We start from the raw sequence: 20,576 nt of genomic DNA, 5'->3' as shown, positions 1-20,576 counted from the left end.
TCCTCTTTGGTCCTCCTTAGGTAAGAATCTAGGCATCAATATTTATCAAAACTCCCAAAAACAAATCAAAGTCGATTGTGACTCATGACAACGCCCATGTATCAGAGTAGAGCTGCCTACCATATAATTTTCAAATACCTGACTTTTCAGAAATGGATCACCCACCAGACTTCTCTTCTGATATACCTCTAAGAGTATTTGAAATTCCAACCTACAGGTCAACAGTCTAACATGCTATCTGTTTGCACTCTTCACGTATTCCAAAGCCCCCAGCTTACACTAACTTACAGTTTAGCCCACATTATGGAGGAAAGGGATGATTCTCGAAGCAAAGTTCCCATTGTGCTAACAAATATGAGATGATGGACTTTCTGTGTTAGACAGGTCTTCATGGACTACAGCACCAGAATATTCTAGTAACATCTGATAATCCTGGGGTACCACACAGGTTTACCCTTACTTCATGCTTCTTTTGCCCAAGGAAGAATCCCTAGTGGTGCCACGTATCATGCCTTGGGTGGCTAACCGTAAGATCAGCTGCTTAACTCAGCAGCGGCTCCTCAGGAGAAAGTGGACACGCTCCTTCTGTTGAGGGAGAAAGATGGCCCAGCTCCTTCTTTGTCGTTTAGAGCCTCAAAAACCCCCCTGGAGGGTCCGTTGTGAGTCAGTTCTGACTCAATGGACTTTGACTTTCTTTGACTTTGCACAGGAAACTAGGATCTTTCCAAACTTGCACTCTCAGAAGAGAGACACCTCACTCTCCAATTATTCATTGATTGCTTCTTGATGTATGGATTGATACATGCTAGGGAACAAGGATATTGAGTGTGAAAGGATATCTTTCAGTGTAAAGTTAGCATCATGTTCTCAGAGATTCTGAGCACATCTGGTAGTACGAACAACATATATCGCTGTGTATTCCTCTTATGTTTGAGATTTAATGTCTCTTTAAAATTTTATTCTGATTTGTTACTTCTGAAAAATACTTTTAATTTCATATTTTGATCATAGATTTATTTATGAAAACATATCTGGGAGGACAAGAGATTAGAGAATATGAAGCATATGCTGTCAAACTTAAAAATACGTATATGTAGATAAAGCTCTTATCCACTACTGAAAGAAAATTATAAAATTTTATGTAGGCTATATTTGCTAATTGCTGTTGTTGTTACGTGCCATTGAGTCTACAACTCATGATCCATAGACATTGTCAAGACTGTGACCTTTCAGGCAGAGATCTCAATGTTACCTCTGTATAGGTTCAAGTCACTCACCTTTCAGCTAGTAGTAGAATGTGGAACTGTCTCCCATAACAATCCAGGAATTTTGTGTATCTATCTGTGTACTGTGTATCTATCTCTCTCTATATATCTATATATAAATCTATATATCTATATCTGTATCATCTATATCTATCTATCTATATATATCTGTATTTCTGTGTCAATTTTGTGCGTGTGTGTGTGTGTGTGTATGTATATGTTGTTGTTTACTGTCGAGTCAGAACCGACCCATAGCTGACCCTCTGGCAGATTTTCAGAGGCAGTTAATTGCACAGAAGACTGCCCATCCTTCTCTCGTGGAGCAGCTTGTGAATTAGAACTAAGTGCCTTCGTGATTGCAGCTCAGTGTCTTTCCACTAGGGCCACCAGAGCTCCCTGTATATTTATATATTTCTTGAAGTTCTCTTTGACAGCTAGTACTTGAATTTATATTCCTGCTCTTTGAGAAACATTCTTTCCTTGAAAGGAGATAACATCTTTGTCAAAATAAAACTTTATAACCCAACCTTTCCTTTTCACTGTCAAAAATTCCAGACTCATATCAAGTTTACATATTGCATTGTTTAGACCATATCATTATATTTACACATAGAAACTTATGTAAATTCTGTTAGCTTAAAAATAAATGTCAAATACATACTGTAAAATACCATTTCAGTAAAGGTCAAAACCAGCAAAACCACTCTGGTATTAAGAGTTAGGATGGGTTGGTTTGGGGAGGGTGTGTTGGACTCCAGAAAGGGTGAAGTCAATGTGACTTGTGGGCATGTGATATTTTCTTTCTTGAACTGGACTGACAGCACTAAATATGGAGTTTTATCAGTAATAGTCTGAAGATTTGTGCACTCCCATCTATATATTGTACACTTTAAAAAATATTTTAAAACCAAAGATAGCTTTGAGAGTTAAATGAGAACAGTTTTCATTGTCAAATGATGTTCTCTTTACATAGCCATTAAGTAATATTAAAAGATTTAAAATAGACAAAGGAAAATTTACTCCCTATATCTTAATCTTGGAATTTGCATTTGGGTACAGAGAAGAGACAAGACCTTACTTCTGGGCTGGGTTCTTGCTGCATCTTGTAACTTGCCTGGAGACAGCACAGAGAAGAGGAGAAATCCATCTTTCAAATCATAAACGCATGCATGCACACACACACACCTTGTACTCTCTGTGTATCACCACTGTTATTGTGAAGAGGGGAAGTCTGCAGATAGACCTCTCCTCAGGAGATAATACTGGGGACAACCTTACCATCTCCAAAGGCCCTTGGGGAAATGAGATGTGTTGTTTGGTTTTAGTCTAGGAATAAATTTAGAATAATTGAAGAACCAGTGACCAATTACCTCTAGAGTTAAGCAGGAACGTTATAGGGGGGAAAAAACAAAAACAAAAACAAACCACCAAACAGCATAGGGTAGAAAGGGGGGGGGGGAACATTTTGAAGAGTTAGGACACAGAGGGTGAGAAGAAGGAAGCAGCTCTGGAAAATTTCTTGCCTCTTCAAATTTCCTGGCTCAAGTAGATTCCACCTTAGAGCAACTCTGTAATCTGTGTCTGTGTCAGCTTCTCAAGTGTTCTATCTGTGGCTCATAGTGACCTAAAAGAACAGAGAAAACGGTCCTTCAGGTTCCAAGTTTGTAATCTTTATGAGAACATTGTCACACCTTCTCCAGTGGAGCAGGTAGTAGATTGAACTAAGTGCATTTAAGTTGGCAACAAACCCTCTTATCCCTAGGTCACTAGAGGGATATATACAAACTAGGCAAGGCTGCTGACTGCATGATACCATAAATTTAAAGTCAAGTTAAGAAAACCTTAAAGAGTAGTAGTACTCAGTTGCTAACAGTGAAAGGAACAGATACAGCACGAAAGTGGCCAAAGAGGACTTCTGCCCATTTCATAAAGAGGAACATTCCCCATCAATAACATCTATAATATCATACAAATAACTACATGGTCAGACATGCCACCCTACATGGTCCTGCACCTATTTCTACCAATTATCGGTTCTTACGTTCATTATAACTTGACTCACAGACTTAACTTACAGTTATGTGTCTTATTAGGGCAATAGGTTGATGAGGGGAGAACAAGAAATATCCCACAATGCAAGTCCAGATTTAATCCAGCAGTCCAAGCCATATTAACAACAACACACAATTCCTCAATTAGTAAAAGTTCAAGCAGCACAAATGTACATCTGGTTTCCTCAGTCATCCAACAAACTGTATCTTAGAGTAGATATAAGTCACCTTTTCATTCAATTATCCAGCAAGCAAAACCTTTAACTGTGGCTCCATCTCCAGGGTTCCTCTGGTTACACTTTGCCACAGTCTCCTCACAGCACTGTCATAGTCTCTTTACGGTCTCTCCACCACCATAACCTCGCTTTCTCACAGTGTGGAAAGCACTCATTCTCTTATATTGGCCCCACACACTGATGATTTACAACACAGTATGTTAGCAGTTAAAGGAGCTGGAGGCTAAGAGAATGGCTAGAAAAGACAATTGTCAAGGGTTCTGACACCCCACTAAAGCTGTGAAGTTCAAAGTCAATCACAGGCTTTGTGGGAGAAAGATCTGTTGATACATCAGCACCTACAAAAGTAACAGCCTTGAAAAGTCAATGAAGCAGTTCTACCTTGCCATTCAAGGTTGTCCTGAGTCAGAATCACCCGGATGACGCTCAACAAAAACACAATTGTTGGAGCCAAAGAGCTTTGTGTTGTGTGTGGGGTGTGGCAGGGGTGTTGTTGTTATTGTTGTTGTTTTTAAATTACATTACCTTCAAGTCCGTTCTGATTCACTGTGGCCCGGGCATGGCAGTGTAACTGTGCTCCACAGAACTGTGCATGCCTGGCTTTTCAGAAGGAAATCACCAGGACTATCCAAGGGGGCTGGGAGTGGGTGGATTCCAACCTCAACCTCTCCTTAGTCACGCGCTTTGACTGTTCATTCAGGGACCTCATGGCTTCATCACTGCTCAAGAAAGTCTACTTCCAAAAGCAGGAGAGGTTTTGACTGTTCTTGTTTTCTATTTTTTTTCCCTTTGCATCCTTTCTTTATATCTTAAATTAAAAACAATTATTTTTATTTATTAAATAATTGTGCTCTTTAACCCTTACATTGTACATGAAAATGTCCTTGTAAAAAGCATCCAAAGTGGAATGAAAGAAATCTTTCATTTGTTATTTTTACTTAGTTGTGTTTCGAGTGAAAACTTACAACACATAGTTCTTTTTCGTTCAATCGTTCATACTCCTTCCATTGTTTAATATTAACAACATCCACAAGACATGATCTGCTCATTGTATATTGCACTTTCTTTCAACCATTTTAAGATCCCTTCTAACCATTTTTTTTTAAAAACACAAAAATTCTGCAATTGAGTTTATTCTGACTGATGGCGACTCTTCACTGGGTTTCCAAGGTTGTGAGTCATTATGGGCAAAGACTGTGCACTTTTGTTCCCAGGTGTGCAGGATTTGATAAGCTGACCTTTCTCTTCACAGCCCCAAGTGAAGGCAGTATACCATCAGGACTCAAGCCTCCTTAACATATTTTAAAATAAGCATTGCTTTCAAGAACATGCTTGCCTCAAAATGTATTGCTGTCAGTAACTGAGCTATTTATTCTTTCTCCCAGGGAGATGTTTAAGAGTTTAGGACTTTCTTCAAGACCCTATTGTCTATTTGAGAGAGAGAGAGAGAGAACAAGCAAGCAATGTTCTAGGTGCCTATACTTGTATCTAAGGCAATCTCACATATATGGAAGTGGGCCCAGACTTACTTACTCAAACAAATCAAAACAGAAAGCTATCTGGAAAAGTTACAATCATAATCACCAGATTTGGAACTTCGCATATGTCCCTCAGTGTGTTATTGTAAGTAGCTTTTGCTATAATGTAAACAAGTGTGACTATCTGAATTCCCAGAAATCAGCACTCACGCAAACAAGCAGAACCCTGGACCTGCCTTTGGTCCTTGAGATCCTAAGATTGAGAAATAAACATTTCCATTTAAAGAGTACTAAAATCCAACCTGCACCTGAACGGACGAGAGCAAAGGTCAGTAAAGAAAATAGAAGGTGGCTGACAGATCGGTGGTTCAAGTCCACCCAGCTGATCCATGAAAGCAAACAGGCGGCAATCTCCTTCCACAAAGATTACGGCCAAGACTCTACTCTGCAGGACGGCTCCTTCACATGTGAGGGGCCATGGAGAAAACAGGCTTGATAGCTATGTGGTACTTTGGTTTTATTAGAAAAGACATTAAAATAAAATTTTTAAAGTAAAAAAGAATACCAAAAACCTATGCATAAGATTTATGGAAAAAGAATGAAGGTCATTTTTATTAAGGTTAGACCACAACACAAAATTAGAAATCAGCATTTAGTTCATGTTCATTATGATCATAGCAAATCAGCCATAAATCATTAAAGCTGAAATTGGATGATCATTTCTGATATGAACAAGGCTTCCTTAAATTGTGCTTGGTCTGCTCCAATTATGAAGATAAAGGAATGTCTCATAGATTCAAAATTATTTCCAGTGAAATTTCCATATAACGTTTTTAACGTTTTAACATCAGATTTTATATGAGAATGTTGCTTTTAAGAATAAATTACTTAACAACAAAGTTAAACATGCGACAATGATCTACAGGCAATAATTTGAGAAATTATAATCCAGTAGCTGAAAGAAGTTATCCTCTTCCTTAACATTTTACTGTGTTCTTTCTTTTTCCCATTATTTTCCCCCTTCTGTTCTGGAAGAAAGTAAAAAGTCCATAGAGAGTTGCGCTGCTAACTCCAAGGTGATGCCTGGTTGGTCATTCGAATCCACCACCAGCAACATGGAGAAAGAGAAGGAAAATCTCTCTTTCTGTATGATTTGCAGCCTTGAGAAACCATTTGGAGGTTGAGCCCAGAGTTGGTCCCAATGTTATTACAATGAGTGAGCAAATGGGTGTGCTGTGCACAACGTTTTGTGCCACTAAACAAAAAGTGAAAAAGGTTCAACCTTACCTTCGGCGACACAGAAGAAAGACGAGCAGGCCTCTCTCAAGACTGGTCATCTTGGAAACCTACTGGAGAATCAGGACCAGTCGGGATCAAGGCCGTAGCAGGCGGCTTTAGAGTTTTTATCTTTTTCATTTTCTTTTTGTTCACCCATTATAAGGTCCCTACTAAACATTAAAAACAAAAACCAAAAACACAAAAACAAACCAAAAAAAATACACCAAAACTAAAAACTTCAAACATTCTGCAATTGAGTTTATTCTGACTGACGGTGACTCTTCACAGGGTTTCCAAGGTTGTGAGTCATGAGCAGAGACTGCGCACCTCTCTTCCCAGGTGTGCAGGATTTGATAAGCTGACCTTTCTGTTAGCAGCCCCAAGTGAAGGCAGTATACCATCAGGACTCAAGCCTCCTTAACATATTTTAAAATAGGCATTGCTTTCAAAACAGAATAAAGAACCATGCTTGCCTCAAAATGTATTGCTGTCAGTACCTGAGTTATTCTCTCTCTCAGGGAGATGTTTAAGAGCTTAGGACTATCTTTCAAGAACTTATTGTATATTTTAGATAGTTTACAAACATCAATTTGTATCTGTTTTCTTTTTCTAAGTTACAGAATATTATTTAGCTACTTTACCCTCTTGTATATATTTATAGAGAAAGCTTTTTACTTTATTTGTATAATACTTCTAAGAATGTCTAAATCTTAACCTGAGATACAAGTAAGGAAAAAATAAACCAAATAAAATAAGTAGGTGAAAGTACTCTGTAAAATACGAAGCTAAATCAATGGATTGTTATTAATTTTTATCTTCTGATAATCTTCATAAAATTAGCAGGAATTTATTGGTATTATGCTATAATAAAAATAGCAGGAGATAGCTTAGAGGGATTAAGTTACAGATCCGTGATCTTGGAAGAGTAATAATTAAGCTAGATAAACTAATCCCAAAAGGACATTCATTAACTAATATTCTATGGGAAGGAAAAAGAGTAAGTACTGTATTTGTAATGAAATATGAAGATGAAACTTAAAGTGACTTCAGGAACCCATATTGAAACTACACACCTTCCTATTTAAAATCACAATTAGAATAAAATTTTACTTAACAAAAAAAGAAATTAAGTGTTCTGAAATTAGAAATCTACATTCTTAGATATTAGTGTAGCCCTGGCAGGTACTATTGTTGTTGTTGTTGCAATGTGCCGTTAATTTTCCTGAGACTCATAGCAACCCTATGTACAATAGCTCTGAAGTCTGCCCTGTCCTGAGCCAGTCCACTGACTCCAACACACCTACCTCCATTACCCCAATTACTGTATTAATTTATCAAATCCAAGGTACTAGAGACTGATAATATAAATTTACTGATTTAGTATAATTGGAGTAGATACCCTTCTAAATTTTAATCCTCCACTAGAAGATTGTCGTCTTATGTTCTATTTTGAAAATAACAGAATTTAGAACATGAACTCTCTGAAAACTGACTCGTCTTATTTTCTCTCCCCACCTCCAAAGAACATGAAACGTCTCATAGAAAGCACTCCATAAATCCTTGCTAGCTCACCATGCTGCATACACAACAAGAAATTGAGCAGTACTTCATATCATGGAATCTAGAGCCAGAACATGGGAATTTCTATCTCAAATTTGAAATTTCGTGAGCTCAAAGACTTCGTTGTGCCAGCAGGTCACTTGAGTTAATTTTGTGTAATAATAGGAGTGCTTGTTGTGAAGGAAGCTGTGGTCAGGAGAGAAGATTGAGAAGGTTATTATGTAAACGAATGTTTTGAATAAAAATGTGGTAATCATGTTGTTAAGTGTCTGTCTTGAGTTGCAGGCAACTCATAGCAACCCTATGAAGGAGAGTCCTCAATGCTTGGGTGCCTTTCATCCTCTCTCCAGATTCATAGGGTTTCCGGAGGCAAGCTATTATGGAAGTGGATGCTACTCCTCCTTCCAAGCTTGTTTTAATCGGGGAGCTTCACCCCACTCTCTTCTGCATTGGGTAACCAACCATTAACACATTTGACACGTCAGTGTCACAGTGTTCAGCCTCACAGCAACCAGAAGTGATAAGCATTAACATAAAAATTAACTTAATCTCTGCAACCTGGAAAAATCCAAGAAAGTTTCTTGCAAAGATGATTTGTGATATGAATGTATAAGGATCAACTGGCAAGTACCTAAATCAATCACGGAAAGTAGGCTCCTACATACAAGAAAGAAGCAAGGGCAGAAGAAGCATAAACCATGTGCGTAAACATCACAGAGGACACTGAACGTCAGTGGGTGCAACAACAGCATGACATGAGCAAAATGGTGTGAAGAAGCTGGAGTGGGAATCAGGATTCCACTGAGTGGCATCCTGTTCTAGCCTTCTCACATCAGGACACTTGGGGGAAATGTAAACACGGAAACTCACTGAAATCCAGGCATCTTAGAGGACTCTGGTCCTTGACTTTTAAAGTTAGAAGTGGAAGACCTAGGGGTGCTTGGAGTATTTGAGTGATTTGATAAAAGAGCAGGAATACTGAGTAAAATTGAAGAATGACAATGTTGTGAGGATGTTTAAGAAGCATGCACAAGCAGATCAAAGTCAAAGCCACTGCCATCCGTCAGAACCAATTCATAGTTGACACTCCAATGGGTTTCCAAGGAGACCGAATTATCTTTCACTCATGCCTTAGGTCCACCGGCTAAGCACCTCATTCATCTCCTTATGGCTTATTCTACCAGAGCTTCCTCACAGGAAGATACTCAACTCTAATAGCGCTGATGACACAAAAAGGAGAGGATCATGGACTTCGCCAAGGTACTTCTGTCACTGGGGTGAATAAAGAGCAACACCGTTCTCTATCAGAGGAGACAAAAAGAAACATATTTGGAATGAATAGAAGAATATGACAATCTGATTCAGAGCTGTTGTTAAATGCCTAAGATATATTTAAGTGTACTTATGATAAGAATATTCGACTAGTCATGTTAGCCCATCTACAACGGGATTGGCTCTCACCGTTCCACAATGTGATTGGCCAGTCTTCTCGCCTATCTATAAGGGGATTGGCTAATCTCGCCAATAGATTGGAGGGATTAAAGCAACAGAGTCTCCCCTCTCACCACCAATAAAGGAGGAGTAGGCATGTAGTGGACATGCTTCAGGACCAGACATCCTTGTACCACCTAGGCTTACAGCAGCAGCCATTATAGCTGAAGCCAAGAACCAGAGCATCAACAGGAGAGGGAGTTGTTACCCCAACCCCTACAGACATTGTTGTTGTTGTTGTTGTTATGTGCCGTCGAGTCGCTTGCGACTCATAGCAACCCTATGTACAACAGCCCTAAACTCCATTCTGTCCTGTGCCAATCGCACGGTCTCTGACACTCCCATCCCAATTATCCCAGTCACTGAATCAATCCACCTCATAGAGGGCCTTCCTCTCCTGCGCTGTCCCTCCACCCTCCCAAGCATGATGTCCCTCTCTAAGGACCGGTCTCTCCTCACAACATGTCCAAAGTATGTTAGACGGAGCCTCAGAATCCTTGCCTCCAAGGAGCCACCCGGTTTAACCCTTTCCAGGACAAATCTGTTTGTTTTCCTAGCAGTACATGGTATTCTCAAAACTCTTCTCCAGCACCACAGCTCAAAGGCATCAATTCTCCTTCTATCCTCCTTGGTCATTGTCCAACTCTCTGATGCATAACAAGTGATTGGGAAGACCATAGCCTGTATCAGACGCACCTTAGTCTCCAGAGAGACACCGTTGCTCTTGAGTACTTTAGAGAGGTCCCTAACAGCAGACTTTCCCATGGCAATGCGCCCTTTAATTTCCTGGCTGCTGGTGCCAAGAGTGTTGACTGTGGAGCCAAGCAAACTAAAGCTGTGTACAATCTCAATCTCTTCACCATCCATCCTGATGCTGCCAATTGGTCCAGTGCTGAGAATCTTTGTCTTCTTGACATTGAGCCTCAATCCATATTGTAGGCTGCAGTCCTTGACACTCTGTAGCAGGCACTTCAGGTCCTCTTCAGTTTCAGCAAGCAGGTTTGTGTCATCCGCATAATGCAGGTTGTTGATAGCTAAGCTAAAAGGCTTTGCCTAAGTTTGTTCAACAAATTGGGAGCGGGGATGCCAGCCCATTTTGGCAGGACTGAGAACTTTGTAAAACTGGCCTTAAACCATGCGGCTGAAGGCTGAGATGTCTGTGAACACATTTTGGAAGCTGTCCTGACTGTATTTTGTGCTAACTTGGATTATAACCTTTTAATTTCCCTAACATTTTTTTCTTTTTTTTTATTAATTTCAATGAACATTTACAGAGACTTCGGATTTCCGTTCTTTTCATTGTTGCACTTTTCTCCCCACCCGCCCCCACCCCCACCCCCCAGTTTGCTCTTCTCCTTGAAAAGCAAAAGAAAAACTCCTTCATTGGTATACAATCTCCCCACACCCCCGCCCCACCCCAAGTATAGTCCACTCTGCAATTTTCCCTAATAATGTCTGTGGTCTGTGAGCTATTGCATTGGATTTTAGAGTCAGTAGGGCAGTAAAATTGGCATTGAGTTTACAAAACCTGTGGAACTGTCAACTACTAATTAGCAAGGAAGCACAAGTACACCCTTGTTTATGCTTACATTACTTATGGAGACTCTTAACACAAAAGAAATTGTCTATGTGGAAAAAGCCTTTGATTCTGGGGGATTGAGGGAGGGACGGGTGCCAGCCATGCCGCCAAGCAGAATCTTCATGTAACAGAAAGAAAGGAAATTATTCACTCCAAATCAGTAAGTAAATAAATCTGTGTTTGTCTTATTTGATAATCTGCCCCTTCGCACACCTGTGAGGAGAGTAAGTGCATTATAAAACATACATTTTTATCTGCATTTACTTAGATTTTAATGTTTGGATGCAAAAAAAAAATTCTGAAAAATATAACAATAAAGGCAATGACATTATTGATTGCATTTGAAACAATTCTTTTCCATCTCCAGGATTGGAGCTTGCCCTGAAGACTTTGTAAGAAATGGGCTTTCCCGGTTAATAGTAAAATAAAGCCGAAAAGTTACAAAGCTTTTCATCTTCCAAACCTTTTCTAAATGTCTGCGAGTACTGCTTTGGCGTTCATTTAATCTATGCAAGTGCCCACATGAGAACACTCATTACTCCTGATTTGCATCAATGTCATTAACTCCAGTTACACGATCTCACAACAAGCTTTACCACAGACTCCCTAAGCCTAACCCTAACCCTAACCCTAGCCCTAACCCTAACCCTAACCCTAACCCTAACCCTAAGCCCTGTAAACTGTAAGAAAATCTCAATTTATCTTGTGATGTAAACTTGACAGTCACTCTTCTCTGAAAGTCTTAATTTAATGAGGTTTATGGGATCACAGACTGGAGACAGTGCTTCCCATGCAACAGCCCCCAAACCGTTGAGCCCATTGATGTGTGTGCAAAGGGGAAGGCATTTTTTTCTCTCAAAAATGAAGCCCATTCCATCAATAGACCATGTGTATATCAAAGACGATGTACTTTTTAATTTTTTTCTGACTTCAGATGCCACCACAATTACCTGTTCTCACTTCCTGCAGTGGCTGGTAACTAACCAAATGCAGATTGAGATTTTATTTGATCCAGTAAATCCCTGTACCTCAGTTTCCTCCTTTAAATGTGTGTTGTTAAACATTGTTCACTATTTCATAAGAATAACGGAAATTAAGATAATTTCATCAGTACCTAGCATTTCATAAGATTCTTGGTTTATAAAGCAGTTAAAGAGCTTGGCTGCTAACTTCAATGCTGAGAGTTCAAATCTACCAGCCACTCCGCAGGAGAAAAATGAAACACTTTGCTTCCGTAAACACAGCCACCAAGAAATCCATATGGGGCAGTTCTGCTCTGTTGTAGGCAGTCAATAGGAATTGGAATCAACTTGACTTTCTAGCACCAGGTCCTCAGAAGAAGTTAAATAACAGCTGAAAGAATGGCTACACTGATTTTCACAAGTATCATCTACCTAAAGACAGTATCTGAGGCGAATAACTCAGTAAATACTTGAGAGATGAATGAATGAATGAATGATTCACATGAATTCATCATGGAAGACATGCAGCCAGAATGCTCCTTAGATGCAAGGAAGGTGAGCTTGAACTTGGCTTACTTTGGGTGTGTTTCTGGAGGATTAAGATGCTGGAAAAGGACATTATGTTTGGAAATGTAAAGGGTCCTAAAAAAGAGGACCTTCAAAGAGGCAGGCGGCCACGTAGCTTCCGCAGTGAATTTAAGCACAGTGAAGGTCCCGAGACTGGTGCAGGATGCGGCAAGGCTTCTCCTGGTTGCACATTAGCATGGGATCATCAAGAACCAGAGCTGACTCGGCCTCTTCTAACAGCAACATCGTTCTACAGCCTAAGAAGATAACAATTCCTAAAATGTGACGTGCGCATCTTTCTCCCTGACCTCTTTTCACTCTCCTCTCTTATATCTATCGTATGGTATAACTTCCACTGTAATCAGAACAGGAGAAAGAGAAGCTTATATGAGTCCTGGCCATTCCGTTAGGAGCTGTCAAGCCTTCCTAATCATAACAACGCCCTGAACAAAACACTGCCTGGTCCTGCAGCTGGTTCACAAGCTTGCTGTGTTCGAGTCCGCCACTGCCGTCACCGCCTCGGTCCACTTCACTGAAGGGCTTCCTTTCCAGTGGTTTAAGACAAAACCTCAAGGTGGGTTCAAACTGTAAGCCTTTGGGTTGGCAGCAAAACTCCTTACCACTAGACCACCAGAGTTCTGGTAACTTAGTGGTAAGAAGCTGCATTGTCGATTCAAAGATGAGTGCTTCATATCTACCTGCTGCTCCACAGGAGAAAGACGGACAATCAGCTCTGACACTGTGATTTACTGCTCATGAAAACCTGCTGGAGGGTTCGTCATGAGTTGATTCCAACTCAAAGATATATAACAACAATTTATTTTACGAACCAAACATAATGTCCTTCTCCAGGGACTGCTCCTTCCTGATAATATGCCTAAAGTATTTGCAACTGACGCTAATTAAATGTTTCTTGTTATTGCTACCAACTCAGTCATAGGAGATGGGAACAAGGAACAGAAATGCATGCTTTATTGGGATATTTAGAAGACAGGCACGGCGTGTTGCTGACTAAAATACAATTCTGTAGACTGAATCAAAGTGCTGAGAGATAGAAGTTGGGTAAAGATCAAGACTTTTGCTCAATCACACTTGTTAGGCTTCACTCATTTCCTCCTCATGAATGAGCAAAACCACTAACAAGGTTTGAGTCTCCCAGCTGCTCCTGGGAAGAAGGATGGGCAACTTCCTCGCCTGTAATTAGCTCCGTCTGAAAACCTGCATGAGGGTCAGCGGTGGGTTGGTTCTCACTCAACGGCACCCAACCACCACCACACCTCTTGGGAAGGAGGTTGGCATATGAGGAAGCATTGAGACAGCATCAAATGCCATCACTCCTTCGCCCTGCACACAGGAGCGCCTACTCCGAGCTGTGCGTTCTTGACCAAAATAGCTCAAGAGGGAGGCACAGATGACTGGTTCGTGGCCCTGATTAATTCTGCCCGGAGGCGGAATGTAGAGCGAAAACCTCGGAGCACGTGGCATTTCAGGGCTGGGAGAAGGGTGGGATTTGATGGGGCCAGCCTTTTGCTGGGCCTCTCCTGCCCGAAGCCCTCTGCATGCCCGCCTCCCCTGCTGAGACTTCATACAGTATTTATAGCCAGGGACCCTTTGGAGACTCAGACGACCTTTTGTGGCGGCCTTAAGAGCCTGTGGTTCCCTGGAGACCTGCCCCTTGGAAACGACCACGGTCTTTTTCACATTTGCGGCATCATTTCTGTTCTGCTTGATTCTGCTGCGCTCATGGCCCATGAAGGGGAAGCAGCAACAGGCGCGTTTTGCTACAAGATTAGAAGGTTACCCAGGACACTATGAGCTGGGAGGCCTCACAAGGCTTCCAAGACCATAATCTTTAAGAACAGTATCTTCCTCCCCGGGAGGCTGGGAGCTGGCATTGCTGAGCTTGTGGTTTCATTGTGAACATCGTGCCTTCATGCCTCCCTGAACACGCACATAGAACAGCCCGCTGCCTGCTGAGACGAGTCAGTTCCAACTCCCCTCAGCCTCCAGGTTTCTGAGGCATCTTAACGAGAGAGTCTGCCCGTCTTTCTCCTCCGGAGTAGCAGGTAGATTTGAACCACCAATGTTTCTATTAGCAATATGACAGGCAACACTCTGTGGTGCCAGAGAGTCTGAAAGAATGCCGAGTCCTGAGAAAGTACGTGGCATTTGCCATCACCTCTAATAGAATCAGGGCCTTGATGTCCACCTGGGGGACAGCGCTGCCCCAACCCTTGCTCTAACCTTCAGAGTTAGAATCTAGAAAAAAATGATTTTACCGACTGTCCGGAGTGTCCATCCAGCAGACATTACCCCGCAGATATGAAGGGCATCAGGGGGATAACACACGTTGGCTGATTCCGTCCCAGACATGACACTGAGCATGGCTATGTGTGTAATTACGTTTAATCATTACAAAATCTCCTAAGAAGAGAGAACCACCTGATATGATTAAAGACGCAGATTCGAAGTTTTGGAGTCAATTTCCAAAGACTTGTAGATAGTGAGGGACGGGATTCCCGGTCCTGTGACAGACACCATCACCTTTGGAAAGGAGACTTACTCAGAGCATTTAGTAAATTACTTTCAACTATCCATGGCTTTAAAAAAATCACTTTGTGTTATCAACCTATGTAAAGATGTTGTTACGTAGCAAAGGGTAATCATGGTTACAGATAAACTGTTTCCACTAAGATGACCTTTAAGTGGGTAGATTAGACTAGATTTGTTAAATGGGCTCCATGCTATCATAAGAGCCTTCAAAGTGGAAGAGGGACCAAAGAGAGAAAACCAGAGAAATAGAAACAAGGAAGAAACGTTGCTGCCTTAGGAGATGGAGTCTGCGAGTCAGGATGCAGGGATGCCGGCAGTTTTAGAAGCTTGGGATGGCAGAGAGAAAGAATCTCCCTGGGATCCTCCAGAAAGGAGTGAGTTCTGTGCATGTCCCCACTTCAAATCTCAGAGCTCCATAGGTGTCAGACACTAAGGTGATGGCGTTAAGCCACTCCGTCTGTGGCACTTTGCTGAAGAAGCAATGGAAAATCAATAAACTCATCATTGTCTGAAGGGTTGTACATTAATAAGCAGGGATGCATACGCAGGATGCTTCTCAATTTACAAAGAGGTTTCCATAGAACGTGCGTTCATTGCCGGTCACTCTTCACCAAGGTGAAGATATGTGACTATTACCTCCATCTTGCAGACATGACCTTTGACATTCAGAGAAATAACAACTGTCACAAGATTGCTGTGAGAAAATGTAGGCGGGAGGCCGTGGATGGCTAAGAGTGCAGGTTACACCTTCGAAGACAGCTGTGGCCCCACACCAGCAAGGCTGTTTGCTGTGAGGAGAAGGAGCAGCACATGGTAGTATGTCAGGTAGACTGTGTAAGGTTGACTACCCCAGAGTCCCTGTGTGCTGCAGACAGAGAGGCTGGCGGGTCAGGCCACCTCAGGGAAGGCCACCTGCTCCCAAAGTCAATGGCACTCTAACACGTTTGGGCTGACCCTGGGTTGAGTTGATTCCACAGGACTATGTTTGTTTTTTCAGAAGCTGAAGAAGGATTTCCGAGTCAGATCTACTTGTGAGCAAGGTGAGCATGGTCTTGTTTGTGCTTCCTTGTTCATTTTTGTGGTGAACAGTTTTGAGTTTTTGTTTTTTCTCACCAGCTGAAAGATTCTGCTTCTAGATGTGACTGGCACCTGCTTCTCTCCCAGTTCCACAGCACCTTTCTCCACAATCAAAGGCTCTTTTTAATTTTTTTATTTTTTTTTTTATTATTTGTGTGTGTACCATCAAATCAGATCTAACTGGTACAGGAGGAGATTGTTCCTCTTTTTCCAGAAGAGCATCTGGTGGATTTTGAACTGTGCACCTCTGGGATTATAGTGCAGCTTCTTGACACTAGGCCACCAGAGCTCGCCCAAAGGCTCTTTTTTAATTAGCAATCCCTGCCAGGGACAGAATACCAGTAAGCGGGCAGACTGGGCCTTACTTGTGTTGACTCACTCAGCCGCTGTGAACAGTTTCACATGTTCAGCTCAACACGGTCGGGGTAGCTGGCATGTTTACTGACACAAAACCCCAAACTGTTGTTATTAGTTAGTGTGTAGTTGACAACTCACAGCAGCTCTATGAACAACGGGTCTGCACTCGGCCCTATCCGGTGCCATCGTCACCATCTCTGACGCTCAAGCCCACTGTTACAGTCACCGTGTCAATCCTTCTTGTTGAGGGTCTTCCTCTCTATCGTGGACCTGCACCTTTCCCGCCATGATGTTCTCTTTCCACAGACTAACCTCTCCTGACAACATGCCCAAAGTGTGTGAGACAGAGTAGAAGTTAGAGGTCATCTATGTGTCAGAGAGAAAAAGTATATTGCTTATTCAAATTTTTCATCAAATTTACTAGATAATAGTTACAGAAAGTCTTCAGATCTTTTGTTCATAGGGTCACTATGAGTCGTGCTTGACTTGACAGTAATCAACAACAATTATACATATTTTTTTATCAAATTACTAGTCTCAAAGCTACCTTTTCCCGCAGTTCAAATCCACCAACTGCTCTGTGGGAGAGAGATGGGCAGTCTCCTCTCATGTGATTTACTGCCTTGGAAAACTCACTGGAGGGTCAGCTATGAGTCAGGTCCTGTTGGACAGAGTCTAACAACAATGATTGTACGCGAGGTTATCATGAGTCAGAGCCAAGAAAAACAGCAGCAGCACTTTTCTGTCTCTCTATTGCCTTCCAGCTCCAGGAGCCGGACAGCAGATCACTGGCTGTCAGACTGGATCAATACCGCAGTGGAGGCGGCTCTTGGTACGCAATGGACTCTTGTGATTCATCTCCTCTAAACCCTGGCCTGCAAGAAAGGGGCAATCTGACAGCTGAGGGATAGAGAAGACCCTTCCGTTGGTACACAGGATAGAAGAGGAATAAGGAGGAGAAGGGGAAGAGAAAGAAAAAAAATCAATGAAAGCTTGAACTTTAATAAGGAAGCATATTTAAAGATTAGCGGGTGAGGGAATGGAAGCATTAGGAAAGTTAAGTAATCAGACAAGAGACAGGCAGGCTCAGTTTTGTGTTGGTTCCTACTCAGTGACACACAACAACATGTAAAAAATAAGGAGTTTAGCAAAATGTAGCTAAAGTAAAGGAAGGTGCAGAGAGGTACACCAAAAGTAGTCGACAACAATGAAATATTATACATACAATCCAATATTATTGTTGTTACCAGTTATAACAAACATTAACCAACAAGGCATCTTAAATTGAACATCTTACCTTTTAAACCAGAAATCAAACCTTTTGCTGTCACATTGATTCTGACTCATAGCAACTCTATTCAATAACCCATCACCTGGAGCTGATTCCAACTCACTGGGACCCTCCCTCAGGTTTCTGGCGCTCTGAGTCCATCCTGGAGGATGCTGCCTGACTGTCTTCCATGGAGAAGCGGGTGGATTGCAACTTTTGGTTAGCAGCTTGATGCCCCATTTGCTTTACCTTCAGGAGCTGGGAATATGTACAAAAGCAAACTGCCACAGTTCTCTTTTGAGCAGCAGTTGATGGGTTCCACTTGGTTAACATCCAAGGATGCTTTCCATGCCCATAATGTTCTTCCAGAGCTGAGATGAGTTTTTAACTGGTCTTGTTCAAGAGTGACTGTGACGAAAAGGACTGTGTGCACCTAACAATTACAACAGCAATCCTGGGTGAGGAAAACAGAATAGTATCAGGAAAATGCCATGTTTGGACTATACAGCGTACCTATTATGTGTGAGGAGTCCCTGGGTGACACAAATGGTTAAGTACTTGGCTACTAGCTAAATGGCCGGCCGCTCAAATCCACTGAGAGTCACCACAGAAGAAAGGCCTAGCGACCTAGTTCCAATACTATCAGTTACTGGAAATCCTGTGGAGCACAGTTCTACTCAAGCAAGCATGGAATCACTATGAGTCAGAATCAAGTCCACGTTCACAAGTTAGGTACCTCTAAGGTCTAAATGCTTTACACTTATTGCCTTAACAAGTCTTCAAAAAAATCCTGAAGCAAATCTTATGTGAACTTCTATCTATAAACAGAGGACTGAAGAACAGAAGAGTAATTTCCCAGGTCAGAAAGCCAATACTTTATGAAGCCATAGATCAGAGGTCGTCTCTCTCCCACCACGCACTACTACTTCCCTTACTCAGAGAGGATAAACCTGGAATAAGTAAATCAATATAATCAGCAATCCACGTGAAACAAATATCATCAAGACTTATTTCTTTTTCTGATCTCTGCCTCCAGAAATTCAAGAAAAACATTCGATACATTAAGCATTTTCAGTAAATTGTCTTATGACAATCCTCCTCTTTGGACTTCTCATTTTTTAATACAATGATTCTCAAATTTGGACAATGGTTCACTGAGACTATTAAAACATCCCAGGACTAACTTCCTTTTTCCAATATTTATGTGTGCGTATGTGGGGGAGGGGGGATGTAACTAAATTATAACAAAGGCAGACTCGGAAGCACAGTAATTTCACAAGAACGGAATGATCTGCAACTGAAACCTAAGCACAACCCGCCATATATATTAACAGCAACCGAAATAGCAGCCATCAAGATCCTCAGCCAACCCACGACAGTCCAGATGAAGCACTTCACAATTACGAGAGTCCCAGTTATCTCTGATCATGTATGCACAGTAGGAGATTCGTAATATTGCAGACAAAGTGTTGCATGGCAACTATCTTCCCCCCCCTTTTTGTTAGAATACTAAATTTGAACCTGCAGGATAGTTTAGTAAGTGATGCAGTGATTTTAGCTTTTTAAATATCAAATTTTAGTCACTTTTAACCACTAATTTGCAAAAGTTACTAGAAAATTAGCCTTAAACCCCAGCCCTGTCTCACTACGATCAGGTTGATCCTGACAAAGAGGAGTCCTACAGGACAGAGAAGCCAAGGCCTTCTCTCTCTCTCTCTGTCTCTCTCTCTGTCTCTCTCTCTGTCTCTCTCTCTGTCTCTCTCTCTCTCTCTCTCTCTCTCTCTCTCTCACACACACACACACACACACACACACACTCAGCAAGGCTTCTTCACTCCAGGGTTTCTCCATTTTCTCAGGAGACGCCGTCTCCTCACCACCAGGCCATCTTCGTTTTCAGCTCTGTATTCCTAGGTGTTTGAAGGTGTCCAGAATAAGCTAAGTGATCCCTAAATGTTCTTCTCCAAGGATTTTGCGTGCTCAAAATCGGGGGAGCTCTGGTGGCCTAGTGGCAAGGAGCTGCAACTACAATCCCAGAGGCACACGGTTCGAATCCACCAGATGCTCTGCCGGGAAAAGGAGGGACAATCTCCTCCTGTACCAGTCAGATCTGATTTGACAGTACACTCACGCAAAAATAAAAGAAAAAAAAATCAAGAAAAATTTTAGTCACCATGCACGTGAGATTAAAGCACAAACTTGGTATAAGTCATAACCCAAGTCATATCAAACCAACTAAGGTGGGCTTGGTTCTGACTCATGATGACCTTTTACTTTTCACCAGATTTTTGAGGCTGCAAATCTTTTTAAAAAGAATGACCATCTTCCTAATAAGGAACTACTAGTGAATTCAAGCTGCTAACTTCTGGTTAGAACTTCGGCATCATTGCTTCCAAGGAACACTCTGGTTGAACTTTTTCCAAGATAGGTCTGTTCATTCTTTTGGCAGTCCATGGGATATTCAGCACAACACCATAGCTCAAAGGTATTAATTCTTCTTTTGTCATCTTTATTCATTGTCCAGCTCCAGCTCTCAGATATTCTCATGAAACTATAACTCACATACTTTTGGCAGGTAGGCAGGAGGGGTCAACTCAACAAGTCTCATTATTGTCAAGTTGGAATTGACTCATAGATGATCCGTCTAGCAAGAGAATCTCGTCTTTGGAAAAAATACTATGCTGAGAAAGATGGGGACCAGAGAAAGGAAGCCACTGAACAAGAGCATTGGTTAAGAGTGGCTTTAAGTATGGACTCAAGCATACTGGAGATCCTGAAGATGGAAAAGGTTAGGGCAAGATTCAAATCTGTTGTTCATAGAGTCACTGTGAGTAATAGCTGACTTGACAGAA

General features: G+C 41.6%; 1 pseudogene; it reads right to left on the bottom strand.

Moving 5' to 3' along the window:
* Positions 1-14,852, bottom strand: part of LOC102859600 — a 36,190-nt pseudogene extending 21,338 nt beyond the window's left edge.
* Positions 14,853-20,576: the final 5,724 nt, after the last annotated feature.

The sequence above is a fragment of the Elephantulus edwardii genome, unplaced genomic scaffold, assembly GCF_000299155.1.
Source record: "Elephantulus edwardii isolate Elephantulus edwardi_28Jun2011 unplaced genomic scaffold, EleEdw1.0 scaffold00003, whole genome shotgun sequence".
NCBI classification, from domain to species: domain Eukaryota; kingdom Metazoa; phylum Chordata; class Mammalia; order Macroscelidea; family Macroscelididae; genus Elephantulus; species Elephantulus edwardii.
Note: the sequence above shows the minus strand (reverse complement) of the source record. Positions and strands in the feature narration are given on the sequence as shown.